The 16,099-nt window shown below is 37.5% G+C and overlaps 1 protein-coding gene across 1 annotated transcript in view; it reads left to right on the top strand.

The window, feature by feature from the left end:
* The window catches only part of si:ch211-63p21.1 (uncharacterized), a 64,881-nt gene that overhangs the window by 27,539 nt on the left and 21,243 nt on the right, over positions 1 to 16,099 (top strand). The window lies entirely within an intron of this gene.

Here is a 16,099-nt window from a genome sequence, read left to right as displayed (position 1 = left end):
CCCCCGTGACCCTGTGTTCGGATTCAGCGGGTTGGAAAATGGATGGATGGATGGATATTTCCCCAAGAAAATTTTTATTAGTGGGTGACCCTGGTTGCAGACCGTTTTGGATTCCTTCTTAGAGAGGTCAGTCATTTTCTAACCTACTTATTCCTGAAGAGGGCTGCCGCTGGGGGGGTGGGGGGGTGGGGGTTGGGCACTGGCATGTTTACAGGAATACTTAATCCAAAAATTATATTTTTACGTGTTACTTACTGAATATAGTTGTAGTGATGGCCAAGAACATTTTTTAGACTCATGTTTTCATGGAGAACAGAGGTGACCAACTTTCTGATAGAATAGATCTATAGTCCTATTTGGCCTTAATAAGCTTTCAGGGAATACTGTATGTCTGTAAAGCTACGGTTACCAATCAGCATTGGTAAACATTACCATGGATTCATATGGCATAAGATATGTCTAGAAGAATTAGAGGGATACGTGTGCCTTCTACAGTTACACAATATTATTACCTAAAAACAGCCTCATATATTGTAGCTATGTAACTATCACTTCTCCTATAACAAGAAAAGAATCAACCAGGGTAAGGAAGGGCTGCAGCTGGATTAGGTTGAAACTCTGTGTCTCATCGCAGTTACCAAACCCAGTTTGAGGAAATGGTGCATAACCATTAATTTGGTAGGGCATACTTAAAGAGTTGTTTACCTATCGACGCCCCAAGCATGAGTTCTCTGATGCAAATTTAGTGTTTGGGGCTCTTTTATCCACAAACTAATTTACATGATTGACTTGGTATGGTTTGAAGTGGTTTGATATGGGTCACATAGAACATGGACAAGTTCTTCAATTGCCTCCATTTTTTCCACATAAATTTGCAGAATACTCTGGGGAATGTTGAGATTTCACCGACATGATGTTTTGCTTGGGAGTAGTTTAACCTAGGGTTATTTTATATTAACTTTTTTCAGAAGGTAAATGACTCTGTAATCTTTACTGAAATGTGAACATTCTGTAAAAAGTTACTGAAATGAGCAATTTGGATAGGATTAAAATTACAGAGGTCCTTCTGTAAGAATATTGTTATTCCACCTCCTGGTTTAAAGCTAATCCTATCCGAATAGGGCTTATAGAAATCAAAGATGGACCTTAGCAAACACGTCAGTAATAAAATCTTATATTGCATAATCCACACGTCAAGTCACTCAGCTGTGTGCTCACAACGTGTAAAATGCATACATTTTTGCTAAAATATCGTTAAATAAATATTTCCAGAAAATAAAAGCAGTGCATACAGTGTAAATGTGTTCACACAGCAATGAGCTTTTAAAGTGAAGACAAGACTTTTGACCAGTAATTCCAGAAGCTTAATTGCACCACTCCAAAGTCTCTGGAGCTATCATTGTAAGTGAACCTCAGTGTGTGACTAATACTAATTTTCACATTAATTCCAGGTTGCATATTATGTTGTAAGTGTAGCACAAGATGAGAGTTATTGTGGGAGTCTTAAATGTAAACAGCAGTGGAATAACAGCAGGAGCAAACAAACACCATAGGCAAGTCTTCTGCAGTGTGCCTCCTTTGAAAATTCACAACAGTCTGATAAAATAATTCAGTTCAGTTTACTTCAGAGTTGGATGCTGGCAAGCCTTTAACCCTCCTTGGGGGGAACCTAAGGATTACTGAGCAGTATTCTTATTTTACAAAGTGCTTAATCCAATGCAATGGATAGTCACAGGAATGCAAGGCTGGAGCTTATGTTAGCAGCATCAGGCAGGAACAAGCCCTGGACATCACAAGGCCATTCACATGCACAACTCATATAGGCCAAGCTATCCTGCATGTCTCTGTGGACTACCTGGGGGAAAACATAGACAGATATGGGAAAATGTGTAAACTTATATAACAACCAGTTGTGAGATTCAAACCATGAGCACTGAGATCAGTTTATATAATGACAATTTTTTGTGACAGTTGTATTATTGTGAAAGTTTACAGCGTGCTTTGATTGGATCAACGTGAAAGATGATGTTGTGCTTTGATTGGATCAGCAACAGCAATAACAACAACATTTATTTATATAGCATATTTTCATACATACATCCATCCATTATCCAACCCGCTATATCCTAACTACGGGGGTCTGCTGGAGCCAACACAGGGCATAAGGCAGGAAACAAACCCCGGGCAGGGCGCCAGCCAACCGCAGTTTCATACAAACAATGTAGCACAAAGTGCTTTACAAGATGACAAAAAGAAAGTTATATGAAATGAAAAACAAATAAGATTATGTAATAATATTAAAGAATAAGTAAAAAAGAAAAAGGTAAGGTCAGATGACAGGGAAGACAGAAAAAAAACTCCAGTTAGGTTGGGGAAAAAACAAAATCTGTAGGAGTTCGAAGACCCTAAAGACTGGTCAACTCCCACTAGGCATTCTACCTAAAATAAATGCTCTTGGTTTTCAGGCTTCACATGATAGTATTTGGTGATGATGGTCTTGTAGCCTTCAATCCCTCAGTACAGGTGGCTGCATGGTGCCTTGATCAGGTAGTGGTGGTGCAGATCGCCATCACAGAAGAGCCAGAAAAGACAGCAGAGAAAAGTAGAGATTAGTATCCCTGAAAAATATGATAATTTTATGCCCATATAATCTATCAGGAAATAAAACTAAAATGTAGCTACAAAAACGCCATATTAAAATAATAGGTTTTTAGCAGTTTTATAAAGTGATCTACAGTATTAGCCTGGTGAATTTGTATTCCTTTTCCAGATTTTGGGTGCATAACAACAAAAGGTCACCTCTCCTCTTCTTTTAAGCTTTGCTCTTGGAATTTAAGCAGACCTCCATTTGAAGATCTAAGTTACGACTTAGAGTGTAGGGGTACAGGCATTCCAAAATATAGGACAGAGCAAGATTATTTAAGGCTTTGTAAACCATTAGTAGTATTTTAAAGTCATTTCTGAATGACATGGGTAGCCAATGTAATGACGCTAAAACTGGTGAGATGTGCTCAAATTTTCTTTTCCTAGTTAAGATTCTGGTTATTGCATTCTGCACATATTGCAACCGATTGATGTCTTTCATAGATAGTCCTGTTAGGGGTAAAGTTTACTCGTTTGTTATTTTGATTCACCACACAGTTATAGCTAACAATATTATGTTAGTGTATGAATGCTAGTTGTAGCTGCTTTATAGCATCCCATGTGAACTGCTTTACCTGCATGTGGACAGCTGCTTTAAGGAAAGGGACTTAACTAAAGCTGTTTTGTAGCACTCCCGTTTACGGTTTTACCCATATGTGGACAGCTACCTTAAGCAAAATGAAACTTTGGGATCACTGCCTTATAACACCCCACGCAAACTACGTTATCTGCACGTGGACAGCTGCATTAAGCAAAAAGAATTACTAGCTGGTATGTGCAGTCCAAATGATTATCTTCTGACCAGACTGTCATTCAACACTTGTGCCATTTACCAAAGAAGGTGCCCACTCACCACACTGCTGCCTATTGAAGAAGTCCCTTCTCAAGACGTTACTTTTGTGGAAATATGACAATCACCCACTCCAGATGCTTTTTATCAGTTTACTTTGGCTCAACTAAACAATATAAATTTGCTTTTGGAATAAAGTCAAATAATTAAAGTACAAGAAAATTAATTAGTATCAAAAAGTAGAAAATGCATTCAATGACTTATTTATTTATGGATTTAGAGCCTTATCTAAAGATACTAACTTTAAGGATACAGATGTAGACAAGTCCTTTCAAGACTGTGTGTGTGCCTGTTTAGAAGTTTATTCAGTCCAAGGAAGTTTTTATTTTTTGTTTGCAAGTATCAGTGGGTGATGCAGACGTGTTGTGAATGAGGGTGGTGAAGATCTCCTATTTTTGTAGTCTGTATCCCAAACTTAAAGGTGTCTCCCACACCTGGCTTTAACAGTACTTACACAAATGACTGGAGAGAAAAGCCAAGCAAAATGACACCTTTTATTGGCTAACTAAAAAGATTACAATATGCAAGCTTTCGAGGCAACTCAGGCCCCTTCTTCAGGCAAGATGTAAACATTGATTACATCTTGCCTGAAGAAGGGGCCTGAGTTGCCTCGAAAGCTTGCATATTGTAATCTTTTTAGTTAGCCAATAAAAGGTGTCATTTTGCTTGGCTTTTCTCTACATTCATAATGGCTAACATGGTACAACACCCTAGTACTACAAATGACTGGTAAATTTGAAACCACTGGTCATGTTTACATTGTAAAACTGTTCTTTTTCCAGACTGCTGCCTATGCTAATCTTTTCTTTTTAACCTAGGCTAATAAATAAAGTTGCTTCTTTTTAAGAGTCCAAAAGAATGACGTAAAATGCAAAGTTTGAACCAATAAAGATGCAAATTTTGCAACAAATGAAGATTTCAGCACAAAGTGTTTTATTGCAGCTTGTTTGAGTGTTTATTTAAACAATCTTTAGTATGGCTTGTTTCACCTTTCAGGTTAGTTTGTTTAAGCACTTCTTCAGTATGGCTTGTTTCCTTCACCATACAACAGTAAACAACCAGTGAGCTCTAACAGGGCTCTGCACACTCTCTGTGTGTTGTTGCCACTGCCTGGGTGCTTCTGTTTCATCGATTTGTTTTTCTATTGAAAAGCTTAAAATAGTCTGATCAATAAATTTTGTTTTGCAAATGATTTACGTAATGGAGTAATTCTGTTTCTTTTTTCATCTTAAAATCAGTCACAGCCATTGTGTATAAAGACCCTGTGGTGATAAGGGGGTCCTTTTAGTGCTCCAATGTTGGCTGAATGCTGAATTCTTACTCTGGCACTATATAATATACAGAAAATTAGCCATTTAGAATGTTGTCACTTAGGATACTCCTTTTAATTCTCTCTGACCTTGGCATCACTGTGACTTTCCTCAGGTGGTTTGAGTCCTCCCCTTTGGGCAGATCCTACCATGTGTCCTGATGAGGAGAATGCCAAATGTGCATCAGGCAGGCAGAGGGATGCCCCAAGGATCAGTGCTGGGCCCTCTCCTCTTCCCATTATACACTACCCTAGTAGGCCCCATCATCCAGTCTCATGGTTTCTCATATTAGTGCTATGCCGATGATATGTAGCTTTACCTGCTGTTCCCTTCTGAAGACAACATGTTATCAGTTAGAATCTCTGCATGTCTCCCTGATATTGCAACCAGAATTAAAGACCACCTTCTCCAGCTCAACCTGGCAAAAACTGACCTCCTTTTCATTCCACCTCATCTCTCTTCAGTTCTGCTTGCTAATGCTAACTCCCGCCAAGTCCACATGCAACATTGGGGTGGTGTTCGATGACCAATTGTCTTTCACTGACCAGCTTGCAACTGTTGGTCTGGCAGATTTATTCTATACAACATTAACAAGATCAGACCATATCAGATACAGTATAGAGCACTACTTCTGGTCAGGGCTTTTGTCTTGTCACATCTGGACTACCGCACCTCTCTGCTGGCAGGAATACAGGGATGTGTCACCAAGCCGCTGCAGATGATTCAAAATGCAGCGGCACATCTGGTGTTCAACTAGTTAAGGTTGGCAAATTTTACTTCTTTTCCCAAAAGAAGCACATATTAAGTATAATCCCTTATAGATGGAGACATTTGTGAGATCTTAATGCTCCTTCTCGCCCACTGAGGTCTTATGATAGATAGATAGATAGATAGATAGATAGATAGATAGATAGATAGATAGATAGATAGATAGATAGATAGATAGATAGATAGATAGATAGATAGATAGATACTTTATTAATCCCAAGGGGAAATTTGCAGTGTCATTTTTCTGTGGAATCAAATTTCAGTCCAGACTCTTTTCATGTATAGTTCCTAGCTGGTAGAATGTGATACTCACCCCCATTTGAATGTCCAACTGCCTCATTGTGTTTAAGAGGTGTTTGGATACTCACTTGTTTGGTGAATTTCTTATATTGGCTGTTAGGATTTTGTAACCAAGGAATTGTAACTCGCTTTCATTTTGTTCTTAGGTCTTTTGAATATCAATTTTCTAGCCTTATCTTGTAGCGCTTGTTCCTAAAACGTCCCCCAGACCAGTGTTTCCCAACCTCGGTCCCATGGCTCCCTTGCGGCTGCAAGTTTTTGTTCCAACCAGCTTCTGTTTTTAATTGGACTACTGGGCTAATTAAGTGATGTGTTATTTCTCAAGTTCTGTGTTTTAGGAACAATATAGAAATTTCTTTTTAACAATATTTTCATCTTGATTTTCCTTCTACTTTTCTAGGTGTTCTAATTGTTTAATTAATCAATTATTTACTAATTAGTGGGTCTGATGCTAAAGTACTTGCAGCCTTTTATTATTTAGTGTTGTTTGCCAGCGTGTCTGCTCTGCTCATTTTTAATTGTCATTAATAAGATACAACGAAGGGGGAAAACTGCACAGAGAAAGGGCAAAATATAATGAAATCAACAAAAGAGAGTTAAGCATTTAAATCTATAGCAAAAGCAGAATATTTCTAAATGTCTTATAAATGTAAAAATCATGCTGCTGTGCTTTTCTGAAAGTAGAATAAAAGAAAAATAATCCCAGCTAATTAAATGAGATCAGTGCTATCAGGTGTTGTCACTGATTAGGAATCTGGTTGGAACAAAAACCTGCAGCCACAGTGGGCCACAGGACTGAATTTGTGAAACACTGCCCCAGACTAATGTTTACTCGATTTTGTTGACCTCTTTTGTAAGTTGCTTGGGATAAAAGCATCTGTTAAGCAAATAAATGTGAATGTACAATATGCAAATCTTAAATTGATAAGTCTCATTATTAATAGATGCTTAATCTGCAAACAAAAGCCATGCCAGCTTGTACTTTTGGACAGATGAGCAATAAAAGTGACATCAGCGCTGTAGTGGCTGTCAATCTTCCATTCTGCAGAGGAAGAAGAAGAGACGGCATTAGAATATAGCGTCAACCCCTGGTTCTGCGTGTAATTACCATCACCAAACTCCTTAATCTGTCTACCATGCGCACACATGTAGTAGCACCAGTACATCCCTATATTATATTAGATTTCACAGTGTATAAACCCAATAATATAAGCCAAAACCATATAAATGTTAGAAGAAGACAAAAGAATAGTTAGTGGGTCAGGCCAGTCTGAAGTAAAGTCTGAAGCATTAGTTAGAGCAATGTATGTAGTGAAGTAAAGCAAGGAAATCTGGATATAAGAAAAACCTTTATGTTACCTGAACAAGTAAATATCTTGTGAAATTATGAATACGTTTAGTTAAAAAAGTACTGTAGGTAAAAATAGTTTATCAGGTATGAGCTATATCAATGGAAGACATTTCTTGTATTCTTTCAGATTTTTGATAGGCTGCAAGTAATGACATGCAGATGGCACATTGAAGGAACATTCAGATGAAGATTAGTTTAGAGAAACTAGTGTGCCTACTTTCCTACAGTACATAAATAGAGAACTTTATGGATCATGTGACCAGATTAGCAATATGATTATGAGTTCATGGAAAGAAGGACAACCCTAATTGTAGACAAAGAATTACAGGGGTGTCTAATCATAGAAAGGCTATACTAGAGACATAGAAGATGAAAGGGCATAGTTGTGGTGCCACAAAAATGTTAAGGGACATACAGGGGGTACATTGTTTACTTTTATTTTTGTATGCCTAAGGCTAAGAAGATAAATTATTGCTACAAAAACTGAGTACATCAAGTGAGTGTTGAGGAATATGTAACTACATCAAAAGCACAAGCAATATAATAAATATCAAGCTCCTTATTAGTTGTTTCCTAATCCTGTTGCATTTATTTTATTTATTTACTTTTTATGTCCCTGCTCTGCTTTAAATTCTTTTTCTTTTGTTTCTTTCTGTCTCTGTCACTGTTACTTATTCCTACCCTTTAGTCATTAAGCTTTTTCTGTCAATCTTAGCCTTTCTCCAAGCCTCACTGACGACAGTTGCTTTATTTTTAGCACACATCTGCGTGTACTGCTAGTATTGCCACTTCACCTCCTCTCTAGAAATAGACATGGGAGTAAGAGGATGTAACATCTGTTCATTTCACACAAGTTTGATCATATTTAAATATTTTCTCAATGTCTTTAAATATTTAAAATTGATATTTGTATTATAACTATAGATATATACATTCCTATCTATCTATCTATCTATCTATCTATCTATCTATCTATCTATCTATCTATCTATCTATCTATCTATCTATCTATGACATGTATATTGCATATATTATATGTACAGTGACAAGAATATGTACACTATGTGAACCCTTTGGAATTACCTGGCTTTCACCCATACCTGATAATATATAATGCAATCTGATCTTTATCTAAGTCACAAGTTTAGATGAACACAATACGATTAAGCTAATAATACACAAACAATTCTAATCATTAATGTCTTTATTGAATACTCCCATCAAACATTTACTGTGTGCTGTTGAAAAAAAGTAAGCGAACCATTGCATTTAATAACAGATCAGACGTCCTTTGGCAAAAAAAAGAACATGCAAACTCCACGCAGGGAGGACCCAGGAAGCGAACCCAGGTCTCCTAACTGCGAGGCAGCAGTGCTACCACCGCGCCACCGTGCCGCCATCTTATGAATAGAAAACTCAAAATGTTTGAGTCATTTTATAGGTCAGAATCTGGGGTTTGTGTAGACCATTGAAGTAAACTGAAGACACGGTCAGTTTCATGAAAACTGCTTGAGAAGATGTATACTTTGTGACATGGACCATTATCAACCTGAGAAAAGTAGACTGGCTTTAAAGGGATGAACATGGTCAGCAGCACTGCTTAGGTACATAGGAACATTCACATGACACTCATAAGACCTGTTGTTTGCCTGGACAATGTTACACTATCACTGCCAGACTGTACCCTCGATATAAAGCAAGATGGATCCATGCGGTTTAAACCAAATTCTCACCCTACTGTTTGTAATACATGTATTTTTTTTAAACTAGATAATATTTTTCCAATCCTCAGTTGCCCAGCCTTGTTTATGATGTGCCTGCAGTACCCTTATCTGTTTGTTTCCTACTGCTGCTGCAGCTCATCCTCTTCAAGGTCCAACGTATTGTGTGTTCAGAGATGCCTTTCTATATGCTATTGTTGCAGCGAACTGTGATTTGAGTATATGTGGCCTTCTGTTAGCTTTAAAGTGTCTGGCCATTCCCCACTAAACTCTTACTTTAACAAGGTGCTTTTTCCAATTAACTTATTTTTTTTACTATAAACACTAGAGACTGTAGTTGTTAATAAATTGGCTACTGATGGTTGTACAGTACATAATCACAGGGCCAACACCTGATCATCTTCACAGTCATTCAAAGGATACCTCACTGCTGCAGGCCATCCTTAAGTCAGCTTGACTGGTGCATTGCTTATGTGGCTTATTTTGAGGATTTTAGCTTCAGGAAACATTGTGACAGAGATGGAAAAGCCCATTCCTTTGAATGTAAATCTTGAAGGAAAACATATAGGTAAGCATCCTTATTTAATAGTATTTAATAAAGGGAAATGTCTTATTAGGGTTTGTGTTGATGAATAACATTATTATTAATTCTGTCAATTTTCATGTATTTTTGTGTTATTGGCACAAAAATAAGGGTCATTTGTTGGTGACCAGAAAACTATTTTTGCATTTATTATAAGTTAACTGTGAGTTTGCGTTGTTAAAATGCACCTAATGAAAGGGTTTCCAGGAGCAGATTAGATTTGTAATGGAAATCCTGTGTGTGTTTAAAGTGGCAGTGATCTCTTTAATTAGTCCTTAATAGTCTTCCTGTCACCAGGAGCGTCCTTTGAAAGGCAGCTAATCCTGGGGTTTGGCTCAGCCATTGCAGTCCTCTTTGTTATTCTTCCTATTTTCTCTTTTTTCACTTTCTCTTTTTGGGTTTGTCTCTCTTGTTTGTCAACCTATTTAGTCACTGGCTGAGTCACCGGACACCCTGATCAAACAGGTACATGCTGGGCAAACCCAGTTCTAGATTTTCACTGGGGAAGAATTGACAGACTGTAGGATTTCTAGTTGGAGGCTCACTCATAGTTGTCTTAGTACTGTAACATAATCATTTCAAACCTATATAATCAATTTATTCATCATACGTGCATTGAAGACTAAAAAAACACCCAGGTCTAATGTGATTTTACCAGTAGTACTGGAAAAAATGAAATACGTTATTTCTATACTTTTGTTAAATATATTCTGGCTTCTTCAGCTTGAGAACAGATTACCCAGTAATTATAGACAAACTTTAGTTATGTCTTATGCTAAACTGCAGAAAATGTGATTAGAGATTAAATAAAAGATGTCTTCTTTATAAAAAAATATGCTAAGTAAGAACCAGAATGGGTTTATTAGAGTAAAATTCTGCCAAATCAATCCATTAGACTTTGTTGAACAGGCAATTGGAATAGAAGACAAAAACAAAGAACACAGCGTAATAATTTACTTAGATTTTCAAAAAGATTTTGATATAGTACCACAAAGAAACATAGTCAAATCAAATAGACAATAATTTATAAACTGGACTTTCAAATTTGTTAATAAGCCAGAGGATAAGAATACAAGTAAGATGAGTTTGGTTCATGTGGGATGAGGTTGTTAGGATCCCTCTTAAAGTTTCCTTGGGCTATTACTCCTTCTAATATATATAAATAACATTTAACCTAACCCTAATTCTAACCCTAACCTTAGCTGGAAAAAATAATAGGATAGATCTTCAAAACTGGGCACGGTGGTGGCTCTGGAGCTTCGGACCTATGCCGGCAATTGGAAGTTTGCCAGTTCGTACCCCGTAAACGCCATAAGCAGCTCTACACCGTTGGGCCCTTGAGCAAGGCCCTTAACTTGCAATTGCTTCATCCTGGGTATGACATTAACCTGCATCCAACCCTGCAAGCAGGGCCTCCAAATTGCAAGGGAAAATTTGGGGATTAGTGGCAGGATTGGCACTCCAGCCACTGTAAAAAAAAACTCACACTGTTCTAGTGTGGTGCTGAGGTGTCACCCATTGCACGGCTGCACTCTGGTCCCAATCCGGGTGGTTCGTCATGTGGTGGGTGCGGCAATGTACTGTAATCAGTACATACTCCCAACCAACCTTCAAAACTGGCAGAACATGTGGGTATTATGCTAGCTTCAGTTCAATGCAGTGCATTAAAATGTGCATTTGATCTGGTGATTGTCTAGTCATATATTTAGAAGCTTGTGTTGCCAAGACTGAGGGAACATCTGGCCAGAAGGGCTGGAGAAAAGGACTGGGAGATGAACATGTAACCAGGAACAGGCAAGAATTGAAACCAAAAGAACTTTTAACTATTGCAGCAAAAGACTAATTTTTACTATTACTTGCAAAGAATTAAAGAAAATCGAATCAAAAAGTGATTTAGCACATGCAAATATTTGCTTTTGTGTCCACATCTTTGGATATTGAATGAAGAGTGTCGCCATATTAAATTCTGACATGTGTGTGATGACATGTGCTGCAACTTCTGGTAGTTACAAGATAGCAACGAGACACATTGCCAACAGCAAAACTGCACAACAAGGAGACATCATTAGAAACCAAAATGGCATAGTCAAAAATGTTAATAAATAAATAAAATGAATTATTATTATTATTATGTATTATTAATAAATGAATATAAAAAATCGTAGTTCAAAATGAAAGTCAAAAATCAAGTACATATTTGAACAGAACACATCAAAACATTACTTAGAACAGAAGGAAAATCTGAGGCTGCTGGAGGAGCACTATAAGGATTCCAGGAGTTCTGAAGGCTAGACCTGTCCCTATGGATTATGCCTACTCAGAAGTAGTTTCAGGCCTAGGCTGGGTAGCCCCCTCTGGTCAGTCAGTAAATAAATTTGGAGCCTGTAGTGAAGTGAGAGGCAGGGCTCAATCAGAGGAATGAGTGAAATTGGGAGGAGATAGACGAAGAGGCTGGTTTGCATTACCACTTTGATATGTAAGCAGTTGGTCCCCTCTAATGTAAGGTATGTCAGAACACCAGTGTAGGCAGGCCCAGTGTGGCTGTTGGATTGTTTTGCTTCTTTTGATACTGTGTACTATTTATCAGTTAGAGCATCTGTTCCTTCCTGCACTTTTAGTTTTTATATTATAATATTTTTTGGGTTTGGGAGATGTAATCCACTGCTGAACTGTTGAAAGGAAAAGTTACTATGCTACACAAACGGGAGGTGTCTGTTGAAATACTGCTGTCCAGAAAACTGCCCCTGTGTTGCTTACTCTGTTAATTCTCGGTATGGTCAGAAGAGAATAAAGGACTATCTGAGGATTAACATAAAGAGCTGGACATGAGACATGAGTGTGGAGGATGAAAAGTGAAGGCAAGCAGGATGAAACAGTGGTGTGGGAGTGAGCAGCAAAGGGAGAAAAGCAGGGGAGTGAAGCTGTGAGAGGAAGCAGAAGGAGATGGAATAGTGTTGTTGGGTGGGGGGGGGGTTGCTGATAACAGCAGTAGCAGTGGGTGGGCAGCTTGGTCAGCGTGAAAGCACGCTTGCTTGTTTTTGACAGCAGAAAGTCATGCAACACTCTTTGGCCACTTGGCATTAAAGTCTTTTCTGTCCACTTAAGTAAGCTTATATAGAGAATTGTAGTCACTGAAAGAATCTGCCTGCATAGGTCCTGATCGTCTGAGGTGCCTTTTATTTACTTTGTTATAAAAATGAATATTTACAGTACTCACTTGTTTCTGTTTAGAGTTACGTGGAGGCTATTCTGGTGGCACTGACACAAAGCAGAAGTCAACCATCAACATCACAAGTCACATGTAAAATTCACAGTATCTTTGAAATGTGAGAGGAAACTGTAGGCAATGGAACAAACCCACCTAAGAAGTGGGAGAATTTTATCAAAGAGGGCACAGTGGTTCACATACACAATAATTCAATCACCAAGACATTATTATATTTTGTGTTGACAAGACAAACATATTAAAAGTCAAATGGAATGAATATGATGATTTTAGTTTAGCTCCATTTTAAGGGAGCCAATGCTGTGTATTTACACTGAAGAACATTTTTGGTTATTTGTCAGTTTATCAGCAACATGTTGTCACTTCTCAGGGAACTGGCTGATAAGACACGAATATCTCAGCCAAGCTTCACTCCATTATGCCAGCTGTGCAGTAAGCCATTAACTAACCGACGAAGTGCTACATTCAGTTTTTATATGGTGCAGATATGCCAACATAGACAATTTGCTGCAGTGTTCATTTCTTCTAAAGTAATCAGAGCACTTTACTGCACTCATTGTGTAATAAGGGCACCAAGTGAGGATGAAGCTGCTTTTGTTAATTGTAAGCAGTGACATTCCATTACCACACAAGTCATCTGCAGTTTCAGTGAGTTTTGAGGAATATTTACATGAGCACATTCACAAGATGATTGTGATTTATTAATGTAGATGGTGTAGAAATGTATGTACGCCAGGTTTTTTAATTAGATTTTTTTTTTCAATCGTTTAACCCCCCACACCCCTCTTGTGCAACATATTGAAACACTACTTTATGTCTGCAACACCTATTCTGCCAAATTTTTCTCTGGGGTCAAATAAAGTTGTGTCTGTCTCAAACAACATGAGGCCAGTCTTGAGTCATACATTGTCCCCGGCTCATACTTTGAACCCCAAACTTGGTAGTGTAGCCCGGTCAGACATTAATTTGTGCAGGTTTAAGAATGTTATGTTATATTATGTTATGTTATGTTATACATACGTATGACTCAGGCACCGCCGAGAGTGGCAGCCTTTTCAGCAGCTCCATGTACGAATGTGAATTTCCCCTTGGGATTAATAAAGTATCTATCTATCTATCTATCTATCTATCTATCTATCTATCTATCTATCTATCTATCTATCTATCTATCTATCTATCTATCTATCTATCTATCTATCTATCTATCTATCTATCTATCTATCTATCTATCTATCTATCTACATAGGAAGCAACACTGGCCATCACACTTATCTCCCTACCTTATTAAACTACATGTATCCTTCCATTTTTTCATTGTTGTTAATTTATATCATGTTCTAAATTTCTTTGATTATCATTCTGATAGATAGATAGATAGATAGATAGATAGATAGATAGATAGATAGATAGATAGATAGATAGATAGATAGATAGATAGATAGATAGATAGATAGATAGATAGATAGATAGATAGATAGATAAAGCTTTATTTATCCCAAGGAGAAATTTAGCAACTGTTGATTTTTATTCTATCCTATTCTATTCTAAATTTCTTTAATTATTATTCTATTGATTTATATTCAATTCTAAAATTTGTTCATTTGCACTTTTCTTCAAAGACTCTTCACTCTCACTCAGTCTGTCTCTCTCGTTTGTAACCTTACCTCTGCCCTTGAATGGAATGTCCTCTGCCAATTCCTCACATTACACCCAGAAGGTCAGCTGCTTTCTGCTGTAGGCAACTCTATCCTGCTTAGCCACCATGCAGTGCTTCTCTGATTTGCTGTGCTGTCTGCTTTTCAGTGCTTATATCAGCTGACCAATTTACTGTTGAACACATCCAGATATTTGTCTGACCACTCTCCACTCCAAAAACAAAACAGCTTAGACAGAAAATGAAATATGTAAGGTGTCTCCTTCTCTTCTGATGCCTTATTAAACATATTAACAGACACTAAACCATGCTAGAAATTAAGTAACAATTACTCAGAATAGCACTGTAGGAATTCTCTGTGGTCCTTGCAGAATCTGCCAGCTATGATTCAGTGTCTATTCATGCCCATTCCCACAGACAAGAGTTGTGGAACTGTTTTTATTCATTACAGATTTCTAGCACCATGTTGGGCTTTGGTTGGCAGGTGGGCATAGTTGTTAATGCTGCTATCTCCTAGCTCAGAGGCTCTAGATTAAGATCTTCTCTCAGTTACTCGCTGTAGTATGCATAGTATTGCTGTCCCTAGTATAGTCCCATTCCTGTATAGTATGCATGTTCTCCCCATCTTTGCATGCGTTTCTAACCAGGTTCAAAAAAATAAATTTTAATGCTGCTGCTTCATAGACAAATATGACTTGAATCCTGAAGGAAAATTAATTTTCTCCAGAGGAATAAACTGTTTGATAAGACCCAGAACTATACACAATATCTAATCATAATAATGATATAATAAAAGGGTGACGCAGTGATACATTACAACAAGGAAATCACAGTTTAAATTCTGAGTGCTCCTAGATAGAGTTAGCATGCTCCCCCCATGTCTCCGTATGTAGGTTTCTGCTTCTGTTTCCTCCCACAGTCCAAACACATGCAGGTTAGGAAAACTGGTAGTGCTAAATTGATGCGTGTACACCCTGCAGTGGGCTGGCACCCAGTCCAGGGATTCTTTCTGCCTTGTGTCCACTTTGGATATATGGGTTTTGAAAATGAATGGATATAATAAAAGTCTAAATTAGTGTAAGCTAATTTGGGGTGCTAATAAGACATGTAATGATTTACTTCTTGAGGTAGAAGTAAATTATAAACAAGAGTAGTTAAATCAAATATTTGAAATATTAAAATGTGTGATTCAGTTTAAATGTTTAAAGTATACATTTTCTTGATTGGAACAGATATTTTTCATATTTCACTCTATGATAGAGGTACATAGAGGGTAGATCCCAAGTAGAGGACCAAAAATCATCATATTTGTAATCACTGACCTTCAAAGAGTCTAAACCGATACCCCACATGCTTATGTTTGAAATATGTCATTTTTGACCTACTGTGAGTGGCTTTTAGAGGGTTAGAACCATTGGTAAAGAATCAAATGGCAAAAAGATTATCATATTCATGATCAGCTAATCTTGACATAACATGAATCGACCATGCACATGCCCATATTACTGATCCCCATTTTTTCAAAGTTTTGTGAGAAGGAGTACATTTGCTCCCTTGTATCCCATTAAAGGGTGAATTGCTGGGGTCAGCTGATGTGTCATGCACAAAAGCTTGAAGTATTGCTTAACAAAAGTCAAGTCGAACAATGTATTGTATTGTCATAAGAATGAGTCATAGAAATCATAAAGGTTTG

This window comes from Erpetoichthys calabaricus, chromosome 2, assembly GCF_900747795.2.
Source record: "Erpetoichthys calabaricus chromosome 2, fErpCal1.3, whole genome shotgun sequence".
Lineage (NCBI taxonomy): Eukaryota > Metazoa > Chordata > Cladistia > Polypteriformes > Polypteridae > Erpetoichthys > Erpetoichthys calabaricus.
This window is presented reverse-complemented; position numbering and strand designations above follow the sequence as displayed.